General features: G+C 39.3%; 1 pseudogene across 1 annotated transcript; it reads right to left on the bottom strand.

Annotated features, from left to right (window-relative positions):
* Nucleotides 1–24614, bottom strand: LOC122710037 (annotated as a pseudogene). The gene is made up of 5 exons (XR_006345805.1): nt 24587–24614; nt 23900–24036; nt 19913–20115; nt 462–1608; nt 1–404 (listed from the first exon to the last, which is right to left on the bottom strand). The product of XR_006345805.1 is annotated as a yrdC domain-containing protein, mitochondrial-like (transcript).
* Nucleotides 24615–26235: the final 1621 nt, after the last annotated feature.

Below are 26235 nucleotides of genomic sequence, written 5' to 3'. Positions count from 1 at the left end.
CCAACAATAATTATGTTTAATACTTGAGAGATATATATATGTAAATAAAAGCTGCAGGGTAGACACTGGATTTAAATAAAGGTATTACAGGTGTAAGTCATTATACTTTGTATTATGAATAAATAAGAAAAAAGTGGCTACAAAGAACAGCAGAGATTTTCCAACATTCTTTAATAATTTGGACCCCCCTGCCCCAACTGACCTTACTTCCCATCATTAGACCAAAATGATGACTCTGCCAGGCAATTACAGCACAGAACCAGCCCTGGTTCAGAGGAAGTAGTGTTTGGCCTATGGCTCCACAGGTTTTATCCTAACCTGGTTCCAGCTTCAGAAGCACAAAGTGCCTTTGGTCACTTGAGACTCTTAAAAAAGCATCAACTGATGCGTTAGCTGATTTGGACCTTAAATGCCACTACCCACCAGAGAAGAGGTTCTCATTAGATTGCAAACTGGTGGACCTTAAATGCCACTACCCACCAGAGAAGAGGTTCTCATTAGATTGCAAACTGGTTATTTATTTTTCAAAAATCAAAGGAAGAAGAAACCTATCTGTTAACCGAACCAGGCCATCCTAGGAATGGACTTAAAATTTCTATTCAGCTTTTAGCTAATATAGGAAATTATAGATAAATTAATATAACCTCCCAAACCAGGTGTGAGGCTTAACGAGCAGCTTCTGAGTTCTGGTCTATACAGTTCAGAAAGAAACTCTGCCTTAAAAGGTCAGACTACTAACACTGTAGTCCTAGCAGCCTCTGCAAATGAGGCCTTGCCAGCTACCAGCGGTCGGACACATAGTGTCCAGCACCAGTCATTGGGCCCACCCTCCTCCAGAGTGTCACAAGCAGGATCCATGTGAGGGGAGCAGCCCGTACTCCTGGAGGACGGCTGAAGTACTTTCAAGGGCACAACCAGGACGAATGATGCCAAACTTTCCAGGCACAGACAAGTCAACTACAGTTGAGCCTAATCGACACTCTGGGCTCTGGCCGTCCCCAATGGGTCCCCCATCAATGATCAAGGACAAGTGAGGCCACAGGTCCTGGAATTCCTCAACATTCAGAGAGCTGGACTGGGAGCTGAGGTTGGCACTGGTGAGCGCGAGTGGCCCCCCAAAAACCTGGGCCAAGTCCTGCATGAAGGCGTGGTCAGGAATCCGGATGCCTACAAGAGGAGTGAAAGGATTCAGGTCCTTGTTGAGCTCCTCTGAGCGTTCCATTACCAGGGTCACTGGTCCTGGCAACAGGTCCTTCAGGAGCCCCTCGGGTACTCTCACATGGCAGTACCTGTAGACGTCGGCCACGCGGCCCAGGCATACGGCCAGCGGCTTGGTCTCGCTGCGGCCCTTGACACGGTACACGGCGCCCAGTGCTTCCGAGCAGCTCGCCGAGCAGGCCAGGCCGTACAGCGTATCGGCGGGGACGGCCACCACGGCGCCGGCGCGCAGCTCGGCCACGGCGGCCCGCAGCGCCTCGGTCCAGCCGCCGCGCTCCGGGTTTGCGGCCCGCACGGCCCCGCTCCCCGGGAGCCGCAACAGCCGGCCCCTCGCTCAACCCCATGCTGGCAGCCACCGCGGCCCTCAGCCCCCTGCACGGACGTGCCTGACTATGAGAAGTTTTTAATGCAAAAAAAAATTTTTTTTAATGTCAGGCACAATTTTAAATGCTTTAACTCCGTCAGCACATTTAATCCTCATAATAGTCCCAGAGGAGCTCTTCATTGTCATCCCCACCTTATAGACAAACATGCAGGGAAGGTGGACTTGCATGAAGGTGGAGGAGGTTGTCCAGTTCAGTGAGTGGCAGGGCTGAGGTTTGACCCCAGGCATCCTATGCCCAGTGACTGTCTGAAACCACGATCCCATCATGCCTCTCAAGCTGCCAATGTTTCAGGGTTCCCAGGAGGAACATGATATAAAGTGAAATTCTTAAAAAAAAAAGATACGCTTTTTGCTTTAAGTCTGTCTGAGATGTTTGGGATTTGGTTCAGCACTTAGGGAGGGAAAGTGGAATCCATCAAGGTACACATCAATGTACTGAAATCTTATCTCTGCTAATTTCCTATCTCATATTTCATGTTGCACATAAAATACCTCTGACTTCTTTGTCCTCAGAAATTCTCACAAAGAGCACTTGATTTGAGGACGTCTAGTGATCAATCTTTGTACTGTAGTCTTATCACAAATGTTACAAAACTATTTTTATTGTGTTTCCTTTTGAGTAGCTATCAAGACAGTCCAGATCCACAACTAATTCCCATTTCTATGAAACTTCCTCAGCACATGATGGGTGTTTATGTCTAGACAGTCTGGCCATAAAACTAAACTTGAGGCTAAAGGGCTGTGAATCTGGATCATGGATTCAGTTCCATAAGCACCTCTTGTATCCTTTTTCTTATTTGTAATTGTCAATATGCTTAGGAATTATGAAAATAATACATAATTGTCATAACTGAAACAATGTGAAGATATATAAAGGAAAAGTTAATACTTCCTTAACACACACACACATGCACACATACACACAACTTTCTTTCTCTTCTAGCATACAAAATAGTAACAGGCAAGTATTTATCTTTCACATCTTTCCTTATGCTCATGAAATTATATAAAATTATATATATATATATTATTAAACACAGTTGTGTGCATTTTAAAACAATTTAATAGACTTCCTTTTTTAGAGCAGTTTTAGGTTCACAGCAAAATTGATTAGAAAGTACAGAAATTTCCCATAAACCCCCTGCCTCTACATATGCATAGCTTTCCCCATTATCAACATCCCCAGCTAGAGTGGTACCTTTGTTACAATTGATGAGCCTACATGCATGTATTTTTAAATACATAGTTGCCAATATGAAGTTGCCAGTATTTGACCATTTTGACCTATAAAATTGGTAATTTCATATGGTTCAACTTAATTTGTGGTTATTCAGTCGCTCAGTCATGTCTGATTCTTTGTGACCCCATGACTGCAGCACACCAGGCTTCCCTGTCCTTCACCACCATCCTGGAGCAACAAGGATGATGATGGCTGGAAATGCCATCCAACCATCTCATCCTCTGTGGTCCCCTTCTCCTCCTACCTTCAATCTTTCTCAGCATCAAGGTCTTTCTAAAGAGTCAGATCGTTGCATCAGGTGGCCAAAGTATTGGAGCTTCAACTTCAGCATCAGTCCTTCCAATGAATATTCAGGATTGATTTCCTTTAGGACTGACTGGTTTGATCTCCTTGCAGTCCAAGGGACTCTCAAGAGTCTTCTCCAATATCACAGTTCAAAAGCATCAATTATTCAGTGCTCAGCCTTCTTTATGGTCCATCTCTTACATTCATACATGACTACTGGAAGAACCTATGCATTTATTTTAAATAATTTAATAATTTAAATTATTATTGCAATCTATATCAGTGGACCTGCTATTATGTTGAACTCTTTTTCCGTATTCTTATACGGATGTGAAAGTTCAACATGATAGCAAGTCCATTGATATAGATTGCAATAATAATTTAAAATAAATGCTTAGACGCATAAAATTCCATCATGGTTATTTAACTGTTCTTTATATAGAGTCAGTTGTTTTTAGTTAGCTCACTTAGCACAATTATAGAACATTTTTATCACCTCAAAAATAAATTTCATGGCTTTTATCTATCACCATCCTATCGCTCCTCCCCCCCCCCCCCCCCCACCTACCCTCACCCAGCTCTAATAAACCACTAGGCTCAGTTCAGTTCAGTTCAATCATTCAGTTGTGTCCAACTCTTTGTGACCCCATGGGCTGCAGCATGCCAGGCCTTCCTGTCCATCACCAACTCCTGGAGTTTATTCAAACTCATGTTCATTGAGTTGGTAATGCCAGCCAACCATCTCATCCTCTGTTGTCCCCTTCTCCTCCCGCCTTCAATCTTTCCCAGCATCAGGGTCTTTTCAAATGAGTCAGTTCTTGGCATCAGGTGGCCAGAGTATTGGAGTTTCAGCTTCAGCATCAGTCCTTCCAATGAATATTCAGGACTGATCTCCTTTAGGATGGACTGGTTGGATCTCCTTGCAGTCCAAGGGACTCCCAAGAGTCTTCTGCAACACCACAGTTCAAAAGCATCAATTCTTTGGTACTTAGCTGTCTTTATAGTCCAACTCTCATATCTGTACATGACTACTGGAAAAACCACAGCTTTGACTAGACGGACCTTTGTACTCTCTCTCTATAGTTTGTCTCTACAGATTCCCCCATTCTGGACATTTATATTAATGAAATCATATAATATGTGGTCTTTTGAGAGCATAACAATACTGTAGTAAACATCCTTTAACATTTCTCTCTCTTTTTCAAACAGCTGTTCACAGATATATCCCACCTTCTTAGCACGTAACCTGGCACATGGAAGGTGTTCAGTAAACATTTGTTGAATGACTAAATGAATGAAGGGGCTCTGATGCTGTCATACCAGCTATGTGACTCTTAGGCTGCTCATTTGATTTACTAACTTGCCATTGGATGGGATCATGGGTTCCACGTGGCCCTTCTTACCCTTCCTACATCCTCCTGCCATTCACTTCTACCTGGGGAAGCCAGTGAGTGTTTCTTATACTCACAGCTTCCTTTATATTTCCTTTAAAACAAAGGTTTGCTGATATATAATTCACTTATCATACAATTCACACATTTGAAGTAAACAGTTCTGGTTTTTTTTTTTTTTTAAGCATATTCACAGATATGTGCAACAGTTAGCACAATTTTAGAACATTTTTATCACCTCAAAAATAAATTTCATGGCTTTTATCTATCACCATCCTATCCCTCCTCCCCCTCCATCCACCCTCATCCAGCTCTAATAAACCACTAGTCCACTCTCTGTCAAGGCTATGGTTTTTCCAGTGGTCATGTATGGATGTGAGAGTTGGACTATAAAGAAAGCTGAGCACTGAAGAATTGATGCTTTTGAACTGTGGTGTTGGAGAAGACTCTTGAGAGTCCCTTGGACTGCAAGGAGATCCAACCAGTCCATCCTAAGGGAGATCAGTCCTGGATGTTCAAAAGACTGATGTTGAAACTGTAACTCCAATACTTTGGCCACCTGATGTGAAGAGCTGACTCACTGGAAAAGACCCTGATGTTGGGAAAGACTGAAGGCAGGAGGAGAAGGGGATGACAGAGGATGAGATGGTTGGATGGCATTACCGACTCAATGGACATGAGTTTGAATAAACTCCGGGAGTTGGTGATGGACAGGGAGGCCTGGCGTGCTGCAGTCCATATGGGGTCGCAAAGAGTTGGACATGACTGAGCGACTGAACTGAGCTGAACTACTCTCTGTCTACAGCTTGTTTCTACAGATTCCCCCATTCTGGACATTTATATTAATGAAATCTTATAATATATGGTCTTCTGTGATTGGTTTCTTCCACTTAGCATAATGTTTTCAAGGTTTATCTATGTTGCAATGTATAGCAGTTCTTTATTCCTGTAGGTACTGAATAATACTCCAAGTCTATACCTCATTTTATTTATCCATTTATCAGTCAATGAACCTTTGAGTTGTTCCCACCTTTGACCATTATAAATAATGTTGCTATAAATATTTGTGTGCATATTTTTGTGTGAATGTTTGTTTTCTTCTTTGAGTATATATCTGGGAATGAAATTGCAGGGTTATATGGTAATTCTACTTTTAAGTTTTAAAGAATTGCTAGACTATTTTCTAAAATACCATTTTATATTATCACCATCAGTGTATGAAGGTTCCAGGGCCTCCACATATTTGCCAACATTTGTTGTTATCTGACTTTTTTATTCTAACCATCCAGTAGTGTGAAGTGATATCTAATTATGGTTTTGATTTGCAGTTCCTTAATGACTAATAATGTCAAGCATCTTTTTATGTGCTTCTTGATCATTCATATCTCTTTCTTGGAAGGACATGGATTAACCCTATCTTAATTGGGTTGTTAGTCTTCTTATCATTGAGTTGTAAGAGTTCTTTATGTATTCTGGATGCTGGCTCCTTATCAGTTACATACAAGTTCCTTTTTACTGAAGTTCTCTATGTGGCATCCCCACTTTCTTCACCTCACTCTGCTTGCCCTTGGATGATGTGGCCACAAGGCATAGAGAGAACCAGGAAGAAAGTACTCTCTGTGTAAAAGTGTAAAGTCTAATGTCTTCAGCTGACATTCAGGAGCCTGCGTACATATCTCCGCAGCCTAATAGATCCTAGACCAGTAAAGCCAGAACTGGTCTTTTTCAAAAACCACCTCCTTGCAGAGTGCTGCTTATTGAGTAGCAGATTAATGTCCAAACCTCTTAGCTAATTAGTGTGGAACACAAATCACCATTACGTAATAGGGCTTGACAATCAAATGAGAAGTCAAAGCAAATGTTTCAACTGAGTGTCTGCCTCTTAGAACCTTTGAGACAGCTGGATGGGCTGTTTTATGTCTTCTCTAGTATAGGGCTGATAACTTCATATTATGACGAATACTTTCTATTTTGCACAATCAATTACTTCATGGAAAAATTCAAGAATGCTTTATATATTAAGTTTATTTTCTCAAGTTCTAAACAGAGAATTAATCTTGAATGATTGGATTTCATTCCAGTATGAGATATTTGTGGATTTCTTTGAAAGGAAAAATCAGAATTAGTTAAAAGGAAGAGGACTAATCTTGGACTGATTAGTGAGGTAACTGTTAAGTTGCAAATGGAGAGAATAACAATCTCTACCCCAAAACCCCTCCCAGTATTCCTTTGAAGTCCTCTTAATAGATGGGCTATATCTAAATTGGCATCTGAAGCTGTTACTCCAAGGACATTCCTTTGGATAGACTCCTAACATTTGTCCTTTTATGTAACAGTCTTTCGTTACAAGAACATATTGTGTAATGATAATTGGTAAATGATAAATTTGGTTGTAATCACCAGCTGTCCAGAAACTGAGATATTCAGTCTGTGACAATATGAATATTTGTTTTTAATTTGTTTATCTTCATGATTTTTTTTTAAATTGTAAGTTCTCTTTATTATTTTCAAACTATTTCATCTTCTCCTTAAGGCAAAAAAAAAAAAAAAAAAAAGGAAAACAGTTCTTCAGGTCAAGTGTTTAAATATACAGGTTTTTAATCTAATTCAAAAAGTGCTAAGTCAACTTTTTAATGGATTAACTGATTATGGGGCTCCATACATAGAGTAATTCAGTTTATTTTATGCACATTGAGTTATTTACTGGGAATATCTAAATAATGACAATATGCATGTATCGTGTTTTTTATTGACTATGCCAAAGCCTTTGACTATGTGGATCACAATAAACTGTGGAAAATTCTGAAAGAGATAGGAATACCAGACCACCTGACCCACCTCTTGAGAAACCTATCTGCAGGTCAGGAAGCAACAGTTAGAACTGGACATGGACCAACAGACTGGTTCCAAATAGGAAAAGGAGTACACCAAGGCTATATATTGTCACCCTGCTTATTTAACCTATATGCAGAGTACATCATGAGAAACGCTGGGCTGGAAGAAGCACAAGCTGGAATCAAGATTGCTGGGAGAAATATCAATAACCTCAGATATGCAGATGACACCACCCTTATGGCAGAAAGTGAAGAGGAACTAAAAAACCTCTTGATGATAGTGAAAGAGGAGAGTGAAAAGTTGGCTTAAAGCTCAACATTCAGAAAACTAAGATCATGGCATCTGGTTCCATCACTTCATGGGAAATAGATGGGGAAACAGTGGAAGCAGTGTCAGACTTTATTTTTTTGGGCTCCAAAATCACTGCAGATGGTGATTGCAGCCATGAAATTAAAAGACACTCACTTCTTGGAAGGAAAGTTATGACCAACCTAGATAGCATATTTAAAAGTAGAAACATTACTTTGCCAACAAAGGTCCATCTAGTCAAGGATATGGTTTTTCCAGTGGTCATGTATGCATGTGAGAGTTGGACTGTGAAGAAAGCTGAGGGCGGAAGAATTGATGCTTTTGAACTGTGGTGTTGGAGAAGAGTCTTGAGAGTCCCTTGGACTGCAAGGAGATCCAACCAGTCCATCCTAAAGGAGATCAGTCCTGAATATTCATTGAAAGGACTGATGCTGAAGCTGAAACTCCAATACTTTAGCCACCTCATGTGAAGAGTTGAAAAAGAATTGGAAGAGTTGAAAAGCATCATTGGAAAAGACCCTGATGCTGGGCAAGATTGAAGGCAGGAGGAGAAGGGGATGACAGAGGATGAGATGGCTGGATGGCATCACTGACTCGATGGACATGAGTTTGAGTAAAGTCCGGGGGTTGATGATGGACAGGGAGGCCTGGCGTGCTGTGATTCATGGGGTTGCAAAGAGTCAGACACGACTGAACAACTGAACTAACTAACTAACTAACTAAAAGTTACTAAGGTAATATAAAAGTTCTTAAAAAGGAGAAGCATATTTTGTATTATTTAAGCACAAATTTGGACTCTTAAACATAGTCTATTGATTATTCAAATGATCTAATATGAATGTTGAAGTAAATTATTCAAATACATCTCTGTGATTTTAAAACCACCTACTCTAAAGAAGATTGACACACAAGAGAGTCTTTTTAAAAACTGAAATATAATTGAATTGTAACATTGTATAAGTTTAAGGTATACAATGTAATGATTTGATGCATTTATATATTGCAGTATGAGGACCACTCTGGTGATAGCTAATACCTCTGTCATGACACATAGTTTTCATTTTCTTTCTTGGTGAGAACAGTTAAGACTAGTCCCTTAGTAACTGTGAAGTTTATAATACAGGATTGTTTTCTATAATCACCCTTCTGCACATTAGGTCTCTAGAAGCTGTTTATCTATTAGTTGCCAGTTTGTACCCTTAAACAACATCTCCCTAATTCTCCCATCCCCAGCCCCTACTAAACACAGTTCTCTGTTTTTATGATTTTGGCTTCTTTAGATTCCATATCTGAGTGAAACCACAGAGTATTTGTCTTCCTCAGTCTCCCTTATCTACTTAGTGTAAGGCCCACAAGAGTCTTAAGTATTGAAGATTAAAAACACTACGTGAAACTGAATTGCCAATTCCAATTGGCTGGCCATACGAAGGTGGTATTGACTATGGGAATGGAGATGTTAGGGAAGCAGAACCCAAAGCTACAAACAAGGATCCTCTGGATGGTGGGCATGGAAACTTGCATCTACCTGACTTTTCTGTGCAGGTCATAGACTCACTTTTCCACTGATATTTCCACTTTGGCTAGGAAAGGGCATACACGTGGGAAGGAGACAGACCTGGGACATCTTCCGAGGTTCATCCCTCACCAGCTGAATGACGCGGGACCAAGTTTCTGGTATCTCTGAGACTCTATAGAGGTGAAAATCTAGCTTATCTAGCAGGAATAAGTGGGAATACATCTATAAAGTACCTACTCCAGTCCCTGGCTCAAGGCAAGCATTCTCCACATGCTACTTTCCTTTCCCTTCCTTCTTCATTTTCTGTTCTCTTTCCTTCCACCAAACTTGCTCCTCCACAATTTAGGCCACAGTTCCGCACTTGAACTCTCAGGAGTTGACGGCCAAGAAAGAGGAGGATGTCCTAATGTGGATACTCAGATCAACGTGAAAAGCAGAACCCCCTTCCAGTTACCACCAGTCTTTGAGCAAAATTAACTGCAATTCCCATCCCCCAACCCTTTTCTGTGCACATGTTCTTACCAGTTGTTCTTTTTTTTAAAAAAATAGTCATGCAATTGACATATAGCATTATATTAGTTTCAGGTATGCAACATAATGATTTGATATACATATAGACTGCATAATGGTCACCACTGTAAGTTTAGCCAGTGTTGATCACCATGGTTACAATTTTTTCTGTGATGAAAAATTTTAAGATCTACTCTTCAGTCAGTTCAGTTACTCACTCATGTCGAACTCTTTGCTACTACATGGACTGCAGGACACCAGGCCTCCCTGTCCATCACCAACTCCCAGAGCTTACTCAAACTCATGTCCATTGAGTTGGTGATGCCATCCAACCATCTCATCCTCTGTCATCCCCTTCTCCTCCTACGTTCAATCTTTCCCAGCATCAGGGTCTTTTCAAATGAGTCAGTTCTTCTCATCAGGTGGCCAAAGTATTGGAGTTTCAGCTTCAGCATCAGTCCTTCCAATGAACACCCAGGACTGATTTCCTTTAAAATGGACTGGTTGGGTGGGAGGGGGCGGGGGGGCGTTGGGGGGGGGTGGGCAGAAGCCCAGTTGCAAGGACTGAAGAGTGAGTAGAAGTGAGGAAGTGCAATTACTGAGGGGAGGTTCTTCTTCAAGGACCCTTGACTGTGCGGTAGATCCTGTATACTGTATTGGAGGCATGTCCACTGTACTATTCAATGAAAAAATATGAGTGCCATTGTGTCTTTGTGTGTGAAATAAACTCCCATTAAGTTCTAAAAAAAAAAAAAAAAAAAATGGACTGGTTGGATCTCCTTGCATTCCAAGGGACTCTCAAGAGTCTTCTCCAACACCACAGTTCAAAAGCATCAATACTTTGGCACTCAGCTTTCTTTATAGTCCAACTCTCACATCCATACATGACTACTGGAAAAACCATAGCTTTGATTAGACAGACCTTTGTTGGCAAACTAATGTCTCTGCTTTTTAATATGCTGTCTAGATTAATCATAACTTTCTTCCAAAGAGTAACCATCTTTTAATTTCATGGCTGCCATCACCAACTGCAGTGATTTTGAAGCCCCCCAAAATAAAGTCTCACTGTTTCCATTGTTTCCACATCTATTTGCCATGAAGTGATTGGACCAGATGCCATGATCTTAGTTTTCTGAATGTTGAACTTTAAGCCAACTTTTTCACTCTCCTCTTTCACTTTCATCAAGAGGCTCCTTAGTTCTTCTTCACTTTCTGCTGTAAGGGTGGTGTCATCTGCATATCTGATTTGTTGATATTTCTCCCGGCAATCTTGATTCCAGCATGTGTTTCACCCAGCCCAGTGTTTCTCATGATATACTCTGCATATAAGTTAAATAAACAAGGTGACAATATACGGCCTTGATGTAGTCCTTTCCTGATTTGGAACCAGTCTGTTGTTCCATGTTCAGTTCTAACTGTTGCTTTTGACCTGCATATAGATTTCTCAGGAGGCAGGTCAGGTGGTCTGATATTCCCATCTCTTGAAGAATTTTCCACAGTTTGTTGTGAGCCACACAGTCAAAGGCTTTGTTATAGTCAATAAAGCAGAAGTAGATGTTTTCCTGGAACTCTCTTGCTTTTTTGATGACCTGATGGATGTTGGCAATTTGATCTCTGGTTCCTCTGCCTTTTCTAAATCCAGCTTGAACATCTGCAGGTTCACAGTTCACATACTGTTGAAGCCTGGCTTGGAGAATTTTAAGCAATACTTTGCTAGTGTGTGAGATGAGTGCAATAATGCAGTAGTTTGAACATTCTTTGCTAATGTCTTTCTTTGGGATTGGAATGAAAACTGACCTTTTCCAGTCCTGTGGCCACTGCTGAGTTTTTCAAATTTGCTGGCATATGAGTGCAGCACTTTCACAGCATCTTTTTTTAGGATTTGAAATAACTCAACTGGAATTCCATCACCTACACTAGCTTTGTCTGTAGTGATGCTTCCTAAGGCCCACTTGACTTCACATTCCAGGATGTCTGGCTCTAGGTGAGTGATCACACCATTGTGATTATCTGGGTCGTGAAGATCTTTTTTGTATAGTTCTTCTGTGTATTCTTGCCACCTCTTCTTAATATCTTCTGTTTCTGTTAGGTCCATATCATTTCTCTCCTTTATTGTGCCCATCTTGAATGAAATGTTCCCTTTGTATCTTTAATTTTCTTAAAGAGATCGCTAGTCTTTCCCATTCTATTGTTTTCCTCTATTTCTTTGCACTGATCACCGAGGAAGGCTTTCTTACCTGTCGTTGCTATTCTTTGGAACTCTGCATTCAAATGGATATATCTTTCCTTTTCTCCTTTGCCTTTTGCTTCTTTTCTTTTTAAAGCTATTTGTAAAGCCTCCTCAGATGACCGTTTTGCCTTTTTGGATTTCTTTTTCTTGGGGATGGTTTTGATCACTGCCTCCTGTACAACGTCACGAACTTCTATCCATAGCTCTTGAGGCACTCTGTCTATCAGATCTAATCCCTTGAATCTATTTGTCACTTCCACTGTATAATCCTAAGGGATTTGATTTACGTCATATCTGAATGATCATGAAAGCATACCTGAAAACCAAAGTAGTGGTTTTCCCTACTTTCTTCAATTTAACTCTGAATTTTGCAATAGGGAGTTCATGATCTGAGCCACAGTCAGCTCCCATTCTTGTTTTTGCTGACTGTATAGAGCTTCTCCATCTTTGACAGCCAAGAATATAATCAATCTGATTTTGGTATTAACCATCTGGTGATGTCCATGTGTAGAGTCTTCTCTTGTGTTTTTGGAAGAGGGTGTTTGCTATGACCAGTGCATTTCTTGGCAAAACTCTATTAGCCTTTGCCCTGCTTCATTCTGTATGCCAAGGCCAAATTTGCCTGTTACTCCAGGTGTTTCTTGACTTCCTACTTTTGCATTCCAGTCCCCTATAATGAAAAGGACATCTTTTTTGGGTGTTAGTTCTAGAAGGTCTTGTAGGTCTTCACAGAATTATCCAACTTCAGCTTCTTTAGCATTACTGGTCAGGGCATAGACTTAGTTAGATTACTGAATGATATTGAATTACTTGGATTACATAGACTTGGATTACTGAATTATTGATGTTGAATGATTTGCCTGGAAACAAACAGAGATTATTCTGTAGTTTTGAGATTGCATCGAAGTACTGCATTTTGGACTCTTTTCTTCTAAGGGATTCTTGCCCATAGTAGTAGATGTAATGGTCATCTGAGTTAAATTAAGATCTACTCTTAGCAACTTTCAAATTTTCAATTTCAAAGTATTATTAACTGTAGTCCCATCCCAGTTATTTTGGACCCTGACTCTACATTCTATGTGTTTTCTGTTTACCTTGTGGGTATGTCACTTAAGAGAAAACTTAGAAAAAGACAATAAAAATAAATTACTGAATAAAAATATTGGTTATTTATAGATGAGTGAATCAAAACAACTAAAAGAGTTGTGAGAGATGCTCAAACACACTGGTAACTAGGAAAACACAGATTAAAGTGACAACAAAAATAAGCTATAAGTATATATTGTATAGCACAGGGAATATAGCCAATATTTTATAACTTTAGATAAAGTATAATTAATAAAAAAGTGGAACCACTCTGTTGTATATCTAAAGCCAATATAATATTGTAAATCAACTACATTTGAATAACAAATTTAAAAGTCACACACACAAATAAAATAATAAATACCACTGGCAAAAATTTAAAAGACAGTAATCTTGGACTGCAAGGAGATCCAACCAGTCTATCCTGAAGGAGATAAGTCCTGGGTGTTCGTTGGAAGGACTGATGCTGAAGCTGAAACTCCAATACTTTGGCCACCTGATGCGAAGAGTTGACTCATTGGAAAAGACCCTGATGCTGGGAGGGATTGGGGGCAGGAGGAGAAGGGGACGACAGAGGATGAGATGGCTGGATGGCATCACCGACTTGATGGACATGAGTTTGAGTAAACTCCGGGAGTTGGTGATGGACAGGGAGGCCTGGCATGCTGCGATTCATGGGGTCGCAAAGAGTCGGACACGACTGAGCGACTGAACTGAACTGAACTGAACTGAATATTTATGCATGGCTAGTAGCAAGGTGAATTACCATCTTCTTTATGGAAATAACCAGGCAACCATTAATTAATTTATCCATTAAAATGATCTATTAAAATTAAAAAATTAGCATGGTTTCCAACCTAGCAGTCTACTGCTATGACTGTAGTCCTTAGAAATTAAATCATTAATATGGAAAGTTACATTTACAAGCAAATTTACTGAAGCTTTGTTAGTTAAGGGAAAAGAAAAACACACACACACAAATGCAAGCTAAAAACAAAAAGCGGTAGGGGAAAATCTGGTGAAATTGTTGGTATCACCTCACCAAGGTATATTTTTAGGTATCAAAAACAATGAACTCAGAGATATAGTTGAGAAAGTATTATAGAATGAGAAAGTAAAAGGTGCAGAAGAATCTGTATAAAATGATCCAATTTATAAAATAAACATGGACCAACAAAACTCCAGGTGAGTGTTTATGATGATATGAACAGAGAAAAATAAAGACAATAATTTTAGTCTACTAATATGGGAGACTGAGGAATTGTGAGGATAGGAAAAATGAGGGCAAGAGAAAAAGAAAGAAAAAGATGACATTAAGCAGGTCTTTGTCAAAGATGATATAATTCCATTTATGTAAAATTAACTTGTGTATGCATGTGTGTATAAAGAAGTAGGAAAAAAGAAACCAACCTAGACACAATTGAACAGACCAACCTAGACACAATTTGAGAAGTTTGAGAAACCAACCTAGACATAATTGAATAGATTGAAAAAGAAAGTATCAAAGTAATGGAGACAGTATTATTTTAGATTATACAACAGAAGTTATCCAATCAATTGTTAGTGAACCCATCTATGTGTATATGTATGCTTTGGTATTTGCAGATACTTGTGTAATAGGGAAGAACAAATCTGACTCCATATTAGATCTGTTTTTTTTTTACACTTTAACCTTTGTATTCTATTGCTTTTGCTTCCAGTTAAGACTGTTGCCTATAGTGTAAAATATACAGGATAGTTCATTCTTAAGGCTCTGACTTTTAAAGGTATAACCCTTTCCCGTTTATATAGAGATAAAGAGTTGCAGAGCAGAGAATAACATTTGTCTTGTTGGAGGTTTGCTGAAGCATTGTGATCTGACCTCTGTGGACAGTTGCAAGAATAAAGGATTCTGACGCCAAGAAGTTTGCAATGACCAGCTACACCTTCTCCCTTTTTTAGTATAAGAAGAAGTCTAAATTCTAACTCAGGTAAGATGGTTCTCTAAGACATTAGCCTGCTATCTTCTCGGACCTCTGGTTTTTCAAAGAAAGTGTTTTACAATGACTTTCCTATTTCTTCATCTCCCTATTTATTGACCTGTCATGTGGTGAGCAGAACAAGCTTGGACTTGGTAACATGTGTGTATATATATGTGCCTAGTCAGAGTTATGAAAGACACACATGGACATGTTGGACAGCTTTTTATTCACACATCTTGTGGAAATTTGAAAAAATATTTACTTTAAAAAATTTCATTATTTTTATAATTTAAAAAAGTCTAATAAAGGAAAATATTATTTTAAGATAATAAAATATTTTTTCAAAGGAAAAAAAAAAAAACCCAAAGCAAGCTAATGGTTATCAAGGGCTCAGAAGCACTTTACAATTCTATTCAGACAATCTGGTTAACTACCTCAGTGGGTATTAACTCAATGTTAAATAAGTTATTAGTGAGTTAAAATGAAAATGGTAATAAGACTGAATGTGATGTGTGCATCCAAAGTTCGCTTTGAGCCAGATCCATCCTAGTTCTTGAGAGTTTTGGCCAGAAGTCTAAACTGCAACCACTTGTTCTAACCCTGACCTCTGCCTAGGAGGGGCTTATCTTTTAAAGGCAGGGCCTGGCTGATAAAATGCCTAGACAGGGTTTGTGGTTTTCTTGCCCAGCACAGCAGATTTCAACTTGGACTGTCATTACAGCTTCCATGAAGAGTCCCAGGAGTTCTATAAACTTGAGGTTAAACCCTGGCCAGTACACAGAGACCTGGGAACAACCTTTCCAAAACAATCCTCTACAAATGCTTTTTGCCTCAGTGGGAGGAAGGGAGGAACAGGCAGCATTATGCGACTGTGGATGTTCCATCACACAATGTCATGCAGCTGATTAGAGCCTCGGACAGAAAATTAATGATAGTTTGTTTTCCCATGACTTGGGGTTTGTCTCACAGCCTGTCTTGGAATTCCAGACTGTTTTGGATCACTGTGATTGTTAAATTCCTGCTGGTCTTTAAGAAGAGATACTTGAGACTCAAGAGAGGTGGACACTGAGTACCTCCGAGTATCTGGACTTTTCACCACTCAGAAGGATGAACAGTGAATTAAAAGGCCTCCTCTGCATTCTGCCTCCACGTCCCGTCCCAATTTTCTTCCTCTTCAATTCACTATCATATATTAATAACAAGGCAGTTATAGATGTTGAATCAAAGTACCTAAGTGCAATGGAATTTTATCTCATCTGAATATTTCTTTCATTGGAGATTATGAATCTCTTAAGAGCCCTAATTTATTTGTTTATTATTATTCAAATATTTAATTTATTTATTTGGCTGTGCTGGGTTGTCTTAATAGTTCTGGCAGGCGGAATATTTAGTGTTGGCATGTGAACTCTTACTTGCGATATATGACTCTAGTTCCCTGACCTGGGTTCAAACCCGAGCCCCTTGCATTGAGAATGTGAGTCTTAACCATGGGACCACCAGGGAAATAACCAAGCCCTGCTTTATAAACTAACCCTAATCCAGAGAATTCACAGACACATTGGCTAATTATGACAAAGGCTCATTGACTGATGAGGACTGGTGATTTCTGATATGTTGGGCCATTTGCAGGTTTCCCTTTCATTCTGCAATTTTTTTAAAGCTAAGAATTCTACATAGATATGACAGGAGAGCAGCAATATTTCTGAACATACTACTTCCCAGTCTTACTGTGGGAATACTTAGTCTTTAGGAAAGTATAGAGTAATTCAGAGAAAGTAGAACACTAGCTGATTTGGGTGAATTTGTATTCTTTGCATTTAAGCTTACTTTTGGACACTCCTTTATCAAAAAATCACCCAGCTCCAGTACTTTTCCTTCAAATAACTGTGGCTGTTCATCCCTTAGTCTATATATTTTTATTCTGTAATTTCTCCTTTGGAAGTCATGTGATACACTTATTTATTATAAGACGCCTCAAATATCATGCCTGACACATAGGAGGTATTCAGTATGTATTTTTTATATGAAGGAATGCCATGATCTTTAATACATTTCATCGGGACAGGCTAGGCTGTACTGTAGTAACAAAGAACTCTGAAATCTCAGTGGCTTAGCATAACAAAAGTACATTCCTTGCTCACCACAAGCTCTGATATAAGTTGGCAGGGGCAGGTCTTCTACATCTGGTGAGTTAAAGATTCCCTTTAATTTGTGAGGTTGTCTTCTCAACAACTGACTTCCAGACTAGTCCCAGTAAAGGAAGGGAAAGATCAAAGAGACCTATCGACTCTCAAGTGCGTTGGGATAGAAATGGGAAATAGAAGTGGGAAATCACTTGCTCTTACATTTCTGTGTGTCAGATGCAATCATGTGCTCCTGACCCAGCAACAAGGGAGTGTGGGAGATGCGAGGACTTCATGAATATTCAGTGAGGACTACAGGCCTCTGCTGACCTTGAATTTTAGGAAACAATGGGGTATAAATTTAAAGTCAATGCAGTATCGTCCATATTTAGTTGTCTAGACTTCATTGTCTCTGAAAACTACAGAGAATTTTGTGGGGAAAAATTTTCATGGCAAAACAAGTTTGGGAAATTCTGTGTACTACATTTAACTCTTTGAATTTACAATGTGTAATTGTTTATTAAAGATTTTGAGAAGTTCCACATTAAAGAAACCTGTTAAATGAGAATAGACAAGATATCACAGAGAGAGGTCAATTTATTATTATTTTTATTTGATAAATGTTTTTTGAATATCATTCTTTGCCAGGTGTTGAGCTAGACTTTTGGGGAAATTATATGAAAAAGATCCTTTCCTTGCTTACAAGGAGATTAATTCTGAGGGAAGAGTATAAAGCAATTCCAAATGAGTGATCACATTACAATAGTGGATAAATATTTTATGTGTTCACCAATGGGTATCTATATCTTTTTATACCAAAGAAAATGGTCTTGTGGTTCATTTGTACATAGTTGGGGTGTTATTTTACAGGATTTTTATCCTACTGTAGGCAGGAAATTTTTAAAAATATGCTATTTTTTAGAGCAGTTTTATGTTCACAGTAAAATTGAGCAGAAGGAACAGAGACTTCCCATATACGTCTGTCAGACAGTTTAAAATATTATGACACCAGTTTACTTTCTGCACAGTTGACAGTTTTCCTTAGTAGCATATACTATAAACAATTGTGTTATCAAGATAATATATCATAGATGCCAAATTAATAACAAAATATTCTAATGTGACTCTTACATTTTTAACTAGAAATGGTGCATTCTTATGTTATAAACATTAAACAAGTCAAATGGAGTATATAAAAATGTTAAAACTTTTGCCTACAGCCTTTAAGTCCTCTAATCTCTTTTTCCAGAAGTAGCTACTGTTGCCTTTTTTTCTTTCTGTATTCACATTTGTACATGCCTATGCACATGTAGCCCTGGCCCTCCGTATGAGAAGATTCTACATTTGACGGTTCTGCATCTGTGAATTCAACCAACTGTGGATGGAAAGTATTCAGAAAAATATTCCAGAAGTTTCCAATAAGCAAAACTTCAACTTGCCATACACTGGCAACTATTTACATAACGCTGACATTATATTTACAACTATTTACATCGTGTTTGATATTACAAGTAATCTAGAGATGATTCACAGTATGTAGGTGGATGTGCATTGGTTATATTCAAATACTATACCATTGGGTATGTACCCTTTAGGACTTCCCCGGTGGCCCCAGTGGTAATGAACCTGCCTGACATGCAGGAAATGTAAGAGATGCGGTTCAATTCCTGGGTCAGGAAGATCTCCTGGAGGAGGGCATGGCAACCCACTCCAGTATTCTTGTCTGGAGAATTCCATAGACAGGGTAGCCTTGCGGGGCACAGTCCACGGGGTTGCAAAGAGTCGGACATGATGAAAGCAACTTAGCACACACGGACATGTACCCTTACACATCCAAGCATGTATCCTTCAGTGAGTCCCTTGACTTGAACATTTGTAGATTTTGATATTCAAGGGAGTTCTGGAACCAGACCCCTCAGATAGAAAAGGATGATTGCACATATCCCTTTTAAAAACATAAATGATAAACTATGCTAAGTATTGTTCTGTATTTTTTAAAATAAAAAATGTATCTAGAATTCTATTCCATATACACACAAATTGCTTGGATGTACCATGTAGCTAGCACCCTAATGATGATCATTTAAGTCAAAATGGTCTTCAGAGTTTATTTTTCAAAACGTTATACTTTTGAAATTAAAGAAAAGCAGCCAAAGTAAACTAATGCATCCTTAAAATGTGGTTCTTGTGAGATTTTAATACCCAAGTGGCTTTTTTTTTTAAGTACACTGTTTCATACTTTTAACATATACTTATGTTCACTCCACACAGTTACATGTGTCTTTGTGTATAAATGTTTTATGTGCAGTTTAAAACATGGGTTTTTTTTTTTTTTTTTAAAGAACATTAATTGATTTAGGTGTTAGACTCACTAGGAGATAGCATTCAAGAGTTAAATATTTTAAACTCATAGAAATACACCCTTGAACATAACATGGGTATAATAGAAAATGTTACTGATTATAATTCCATAAACTTTGCGGAGCTTCTCAAAGATATTAATTTTATGTTATCACATCTAAAAATATAATTGCTTTTTATACTGTGATGAAAACGTAGAACTGAGAACACAGAAATTTAGGAAAAAAGGTTAACAAGTTTCCCTTTGAATATTTAATGTAAATAGGAAAATGGACTGGCAAGAGTAATGAGTTACTTTTTCCTCCCTCATCTAAGAGAGCTGCCAGGAAACAGGGAGGAAGGACAGGGGCCAGAGATCTTCCACCTGCCGCAGCAATGAGCAATCACTCCCATCTTCAGAGTGATTTACAAACACTAATGTAGCTTCCCAACAGCCATATAGGGCAGGGAGGTTATAATTACCCTGTTTTACAAATGGGCGATGGAGACACAAATAGGTTAAGGGTTTGCCATAGGCACACCGTGATTTCTCTGGTTGAAGAACAGGCGAGCTTGGCTTCCCTGGCTCCCCTCACACCCCAGCCCAGTGTGGCTTCTTCTTCCAGGAGAAGGTCCTGACCCTCAGACACCAGCACTGTCCTAGGAAAAACACAGCCAGGTCTCCACTAGGACAAAGAGGTAGAGAATTAGGGCCACGTGCAGTAATTCAATGACTCTGTGTAGATAATCTCATTAGCTGTCAAAGGGCAAGGATGTGCACCCAGAGGGTGTTTGTCAAGAACCTGCTGGTAATCATGGGGAAATCACTCGGGTCATAGAGGCAACCACTCTACCCCTACTCTGTAGATAATGGTCTGATCTGACTTTTCCGAAGACTGGCAGGAGCTAGGTTTCAAGCTAAAACAAAAGGTCTCTCTCATCAACTGGTGTTGAACTCTTTCCCAAAGAGTTTCCCTGCTGCTTTCAGGTGTAAGGCAGATAGTTGAGAGAACTGCATGACAAATATTAAATGATATGTAGATTGGCCATCTGGGAATGAGTCATTGAGCTTATCTTTCTATCTGTCCTAATCCTATTACTTTCAAATGTAATAGTGGTTAATATTGCTGGACTTCTAAAGGTGGAAAGTTGTGTAAGGGAAAGTGTAAAGAGAAACTTCTTTTTGGCTGCACTGCATAGCATGTGGGATCTTACTTCCCTGACCAGGGATTGAACCTGAGAGCCCTGCAGAAGTGCAGAGGCCTAACCCCTGAACCACCAGGGAAGTCTCAAAGAGAAACTTTTAAAATAAATATCATTTGTCCATTCATTTGCTATTGGCTAGGCATAGAGTGCATTTTAGGAGGGAGAACAATCAGAGTTATAAAGATTTTTAGAAACAGAGCTTTATTATAGCTCAAGAATCGATGAACAACCTCAAACCACCTTCCTATTATCTATATCCCTGGGGATGGCAAGTGGGCAAGCTGATTGATAGGACACACATGCTGATTATGGAGAAGGCCTAAAACAGGCTCCTAGATAATCTATATATGTCTTGGACAATATATGCATTTGCATGCCTGTATACGTATAGACACAGATACACAAGCACACATATATGACAGATACATTCCCCATCTGCAAGTGTGCATTGGGAATAAATACATACAGCATATATTCACTTAATTATACATATACATATACACATATATATATATACATATGTGTTTCAGTTATTTGTGCAAATGTCTTATCTCCTAACTGGAGGGTAAACTTCTTGAAACTGCAAGTAGCATGCTCTTCTCATCTTTTTCACCCTACCCAAGACCTAGCAGTTTTTTGCTTATCACATATCAAATAATATCCCAATATATGTGAATAAAGATGTAGTCTCAACTCTCAAGACACTTTAAGCTCTGAAACACCTTCCAGGATTGGCTTGATCTTTCAGAGCCTGCTACCCAGAAAAATAAATCTAAAGTCTCTCTTTGAATGGGTGTTCTAAAAGACCCTGGTACAATTATTCTTGTTCTGCAGACAGGGCCCAAAGGTAAAGACCAAAGTTTATAATTTAAATGTCTTCATCATTTTCACATTGTATTTTCCTTATAGCAATGAACTACAAATTAACTATTATTAAGAAATATTAGGAACTACTCCTGCAAAAGATGATAATAGAATACTATTCTATAATAGATTCTATAATAAAATCTTTTGCAGGAGTAGTTCCTAATATTTCTTAATAATAGTTAATTTGTAGTTCATCGCTATAAGGAAAATACAATGTGAATATTAAAGTGATTATTTCTTTATACCATCTATATTTTGGGGGAGTTTAGAATTTCAATGAACTCTGCGTTTTCTTTTTTCTTTTTTCTCTCTTTCCCCAAACTCCTAACCCAATGAGTAACCTTCAGTGTTTACTCAAATTTTCATTTTTCTCTTGAAGGGTACTGGTTAAGTCTGAAGATGTTGAAACTGCATTTCAAAAAGGCACAAAACCCTGCTTTTTAAAAATTAAAAAATCAAAACCAAACCAAACCACAATGTTGAAAATGCATTCCTTTTATATTTGTTTATATAGATAACTCGGAAAGTTCCTGTAAGAAGAAATTCCATTGACATGTTTTCATCTTATGCATTTCAATTGCAATAAAACAACCTTGCTGCCTTTTTTTTTGTGGTTGTGATGCTGCCCCAGCCTTTGGTGGCCTTTTCTCTCCTGTGGCTAGCTTCTTTTGGTTGTGGGTCCTGGCTGGTTGCTGACGGCCTGTGCTGATACCCGATTGATTCTTTTGCCTTCCGCCCCTGGTCCTGGGTGTTCTTTCAGGCAGCCCAGGCCCCTTCTGCAACAGAGGCGCTCCTCCACCTGTGAGTAGATCAGTTCCATCTGTCCTCAGCCCTCTTTGAACAGTGGCTCAGTTCAGAGCCATAAATGCCTAGGTCCATGAGCTAACCCAGTCTCCTTGGTTGATAGGATCCATGACAGGATCACAAGCCCCAGGGTCATAAACATCATTTGGGCGCTAATAAATTTCAAGCTTTGAAAGGAGGTGTTTATGTCTAGTAAGAGATACTGTTCGCAGAAGGAACTTTCTTGGGGCATCTGTAATTTGTTTGGTAGCAGTGACACGCTGGAGGCCGGCAGGAGAACTTCTTTCAGGTGTCAGGTAAAGGGAGACAGCGCCACGTGGTGGCAGGAGCCCTGGGACCGCCCAGTGTACCCTCCTGTCCCAGCCTGCCCCGCCTCTGACAGCTCCTTCTCAGCACAGTTACTTTCACCACCCGTCTTTTGTAGCTGTCTCTCTTCATCTGCAAAAGAATAGCGATGCATACTTTAAATATTCCAGGAAAAGCGATGTTAATATTTATTACACTGCTTCCCTGATAGCTCAGTTGGTAAAGAATCTGCCGGCAATGCAAGAGACCTCGGTCCGATTCCTGGGTGGGGAAGATCCGCTGGTGAAGGGATAGGCTACCCATTCCAGTAGTCTTGGGCTTCCCATGAGGCTCAGCTGGTAAAGAATCTGCCCGCAATGTGGGAGACCTGGGTTTGATCTCTGGGTTGGGAAGATCCCCTGGAGAAGGGTAAGGCTACCCACTCCTGTATTCTGGCTTGGAGAAGTCCATCGACTGTATAGTCCATGGGGTTGCAAAGAGTTGGACAGGACTGAGCGACTTTCACTTTTTCAGCCCCCTTTGGTCTCACCGTTTGCATCCTTCCCTACTTGTGTAATAGAATTTTGGAACTTTGATATTGCAGTTCAAGGTCTTGGGTTGGATTATAGAATAAAATGTATGGAAGTTTGTTCTTTGGATGTCTTTAAGAATAGGATAAATTCCTATTTCAGTTGGTCTGTGTGGTGTGGTCGCATGTGTTCCACTAGCTGTTCACACAGAAATGTATTGATCGATCAGCATTGATGAATGATCTCTCAGGACTCTTCAGTGATGCTGGAGATACAAAAGGGAAGATAAGCCGTGGGTATGCTATCTCGCTGGGAAGGAAAGAAGTAGGAACATGAGAAAAAGGAGTGAGCAAGCCTGTGGTTAGTGGATGTGTGGTCCACCCCCTTTCCTCAGCAGCGTCAGGAGCCTGGCTGGCCATTGGTGTGGCTATGTTTCTTCCAGGCTGAGGGGAAATGTGAGGACACTTGGCTTGGCTTCAACTGGCCATCAGGATTTCAATTTTTGCTCTACTTTGGCTGACTGCTTTACAAGGACGAGACTATACTGACAGGGTGGTTTAGTGCTTTGATGGCTCCCAGAGATGGTGGTACGGTTTAGTTAGTAGTGTCGAACCCTGGGTTGGGAAGATCCCCTGGAGAAGGGTATGGCAACCACTCCAGTATTCTGGCCTGGAGAGTCCCCATGGACAGAGGACCTGGTGGGTTACAGTCCATAGGGTTGCACAGAGTCGGATACGACTGAAGCGACTTAGCACGCAGGAGGGGTTAGGTGGTTTACTGAGGTGCCTCTGGGTTTTCTCTCTCCCTTGTTGACTTCCTCATTCTGGTGCTGCTGCCCGGCCTCAGAGATGTCTATTCGGGACGTGTTCCACTTTGGAAGGGCTGCTAGGTTAATATATGAGTGCAAAATAAGATCTTTAGAGGGTAAAACATGTGACAGCCATAATGAGTTTTATGACCAGAAATTGAAAGGTTAGCCTGTGTCAGCCCTTGGTGGGGGTTTCACCAAAGGGCATGGTGAATTTACCTCCCTATTTTAAAAGATGAGAGGCCATGTAGCTGCCACCAGCATAAAGTTGCCTTGCATGGAGAAGTACTTCGGTGAACTGCAGCTCCCGCCTTCAACTTCTGCCCTAACTCCTAAATCTCCCCGCCCCCCTCCCCCTTATGAAATATGTAGCTGACACCCTGATGAATGGATGCATCTCTATGTAGGTCCTGTGGTGAGCAAGTCTGCAGCTGATTAAATCACACATTTCCCATATCATTCTAATGAGTTCTGTGGCATAGTTCCTTGAGCTGACAGCAGTACAATAGCACCTTTTGAACTGTTCCTGGTTTCATGCCAGCAAACTTATCTTTTAATGGTTTTGTACCCACCTTCCAACTCTTAGGGCAAGAGGAGAAAGGAAGGAGTATGTTTTGAAAGAAATTCCAAGCTTCTATTGTGTGTTTTCCCACTTACAGTCCAGTTTGTCATTGATAAAAAGCATCGTGGAAAACAGAAGATTGTTTTAGACTTGTTTTAAAATCCAAGTTCATCAGGTTTGAACACTTTCACTGAATGTCTACATACACCAGGCACCCTGCTAAGTGATGGAGATAGCAGGTAGGCAAACTGTTTTGTAATTAGCATTTTTTTGTTGTTGTAATTTTAGTTATCTAAATTGCACATCCTGATTACAAAGTGGGCGAGGAAATGTCTTTTTTCTGTTTTGTTTTCTTTTGAAGAAGATCCCACATTAAAAAGAGCAATAATATATTTTTTTGTTCTTTTGTTCTGTTTTCCATAACTCAAATAGATATTGCCCCATGAAAACTCATCTCTGTAGGATTTTCTTGAGAATTCTGTTAACATAGCAGTATTTTTTTCTCATAATCATGAGAGAAATGTCTTTCAGGATTCACCACCCTGAATAACTGGACTCTTCACAAGTGATTGGTTTGCTTTGATCTTGTGAGCACAGTGAACTCTGAAACTGTTGTTTTTCTCTTTGTGCAAACATTGTACCCCTGAAGCTAGGGAGACACTGGGATGTTGCAGTGTACAATTTCCCCCTACTTCTCCTATTTCTAACTTCATTTATTTATCCTCCCCCTACTGGCATTCTATTAGATTTTCTCACTTATTTTAATCTTCTAGAACCATTTACACATATTTTAATAGATCATATTTTTGATAAATCTCAGATTCTTTTTGGAATGAGGCACAGTATTGGTAAATACACCCATAAAAAAGAAAATAATTATACCTAAGACAAACTGCATGCCAGATACCTTTATGGTTAAAATTTTCTGGAGGTTTTGAGTTTATGTAGACAGTTTTCATGTTCTTCAAGTTCCCAAGTAAAGAATTTGTATATTTCCAGAGAGTTTAATAGGCAAGATGGACTGTAGTTCTATCTAGTTTATTTTCTAGAATATTTTTCATTTACTCTTGTTTGGGTATGTGCATATAGAATAAGAACAGTTTTTCCCATTTTATATTATGAAAATAATACAAGTTCATGTTAAAACATTTCACACAGCATATAAGTTGGAATTAAGTATGAAATTAAAAGTCTTTTTCCCTCATTAGTTCTCTAAATTTTACTCCCTTTTATGTAACATTATAGACTTTTCTATGTACTGATAAGAATATGTATGTATATATATACTTTGATGTTACCTGAATGGATTATACTCTTCTGTGAAGTAGGCTTTGTCAGTTGACAAAATAAGGAAATTCTTTTTCAGGTCCGTATAAACAAATCTCTTTTATTCTTATTACTGGTTTATTGCTCCATACTTCATAGCTTATGTGACTAGTCTCCTAATAGTGGGCACTTAGGACTCCCTCCCTTTTATGAAAGCAAACATCGCTGCCAAAAATATCCTTGTTCATGTAACTTTAACACACCTGATGGAAAAGTATATTTCTGGAAATACAATTGCAGAATATGTGCATTAAGATTTGTGATAGTGATTGTCAAATGACTCTCTGAAATGACATTCTCGAGAAAAGGTGATTGTTATTCCCTTATCTTAGACAAAACTTGATATAATCAAACTTTTATATGCAAAAAACAACTTTTACATTTATTTTAATACGAATCTTATTATGAATGAGTTTGA

The sequence above is a fragment of the Cervus elaphus genome, chromosome 16 (genome assembly GCF_910594005.1).
Source record: "Cervus elaphus chromosome 16, mCerEla1.1, whole genome shotgun sequence".
Lineage (NCBI taxonomy): Eukaryota > Metazoa > Chordata > Mammalia > Artiodactyla > Cervidae > Cervus > Cervus elaphus.
Note: the sequence above shows the minus strand (reverse complement) of the source record. Positions and strands in the feature narration are given on the sequence as shown.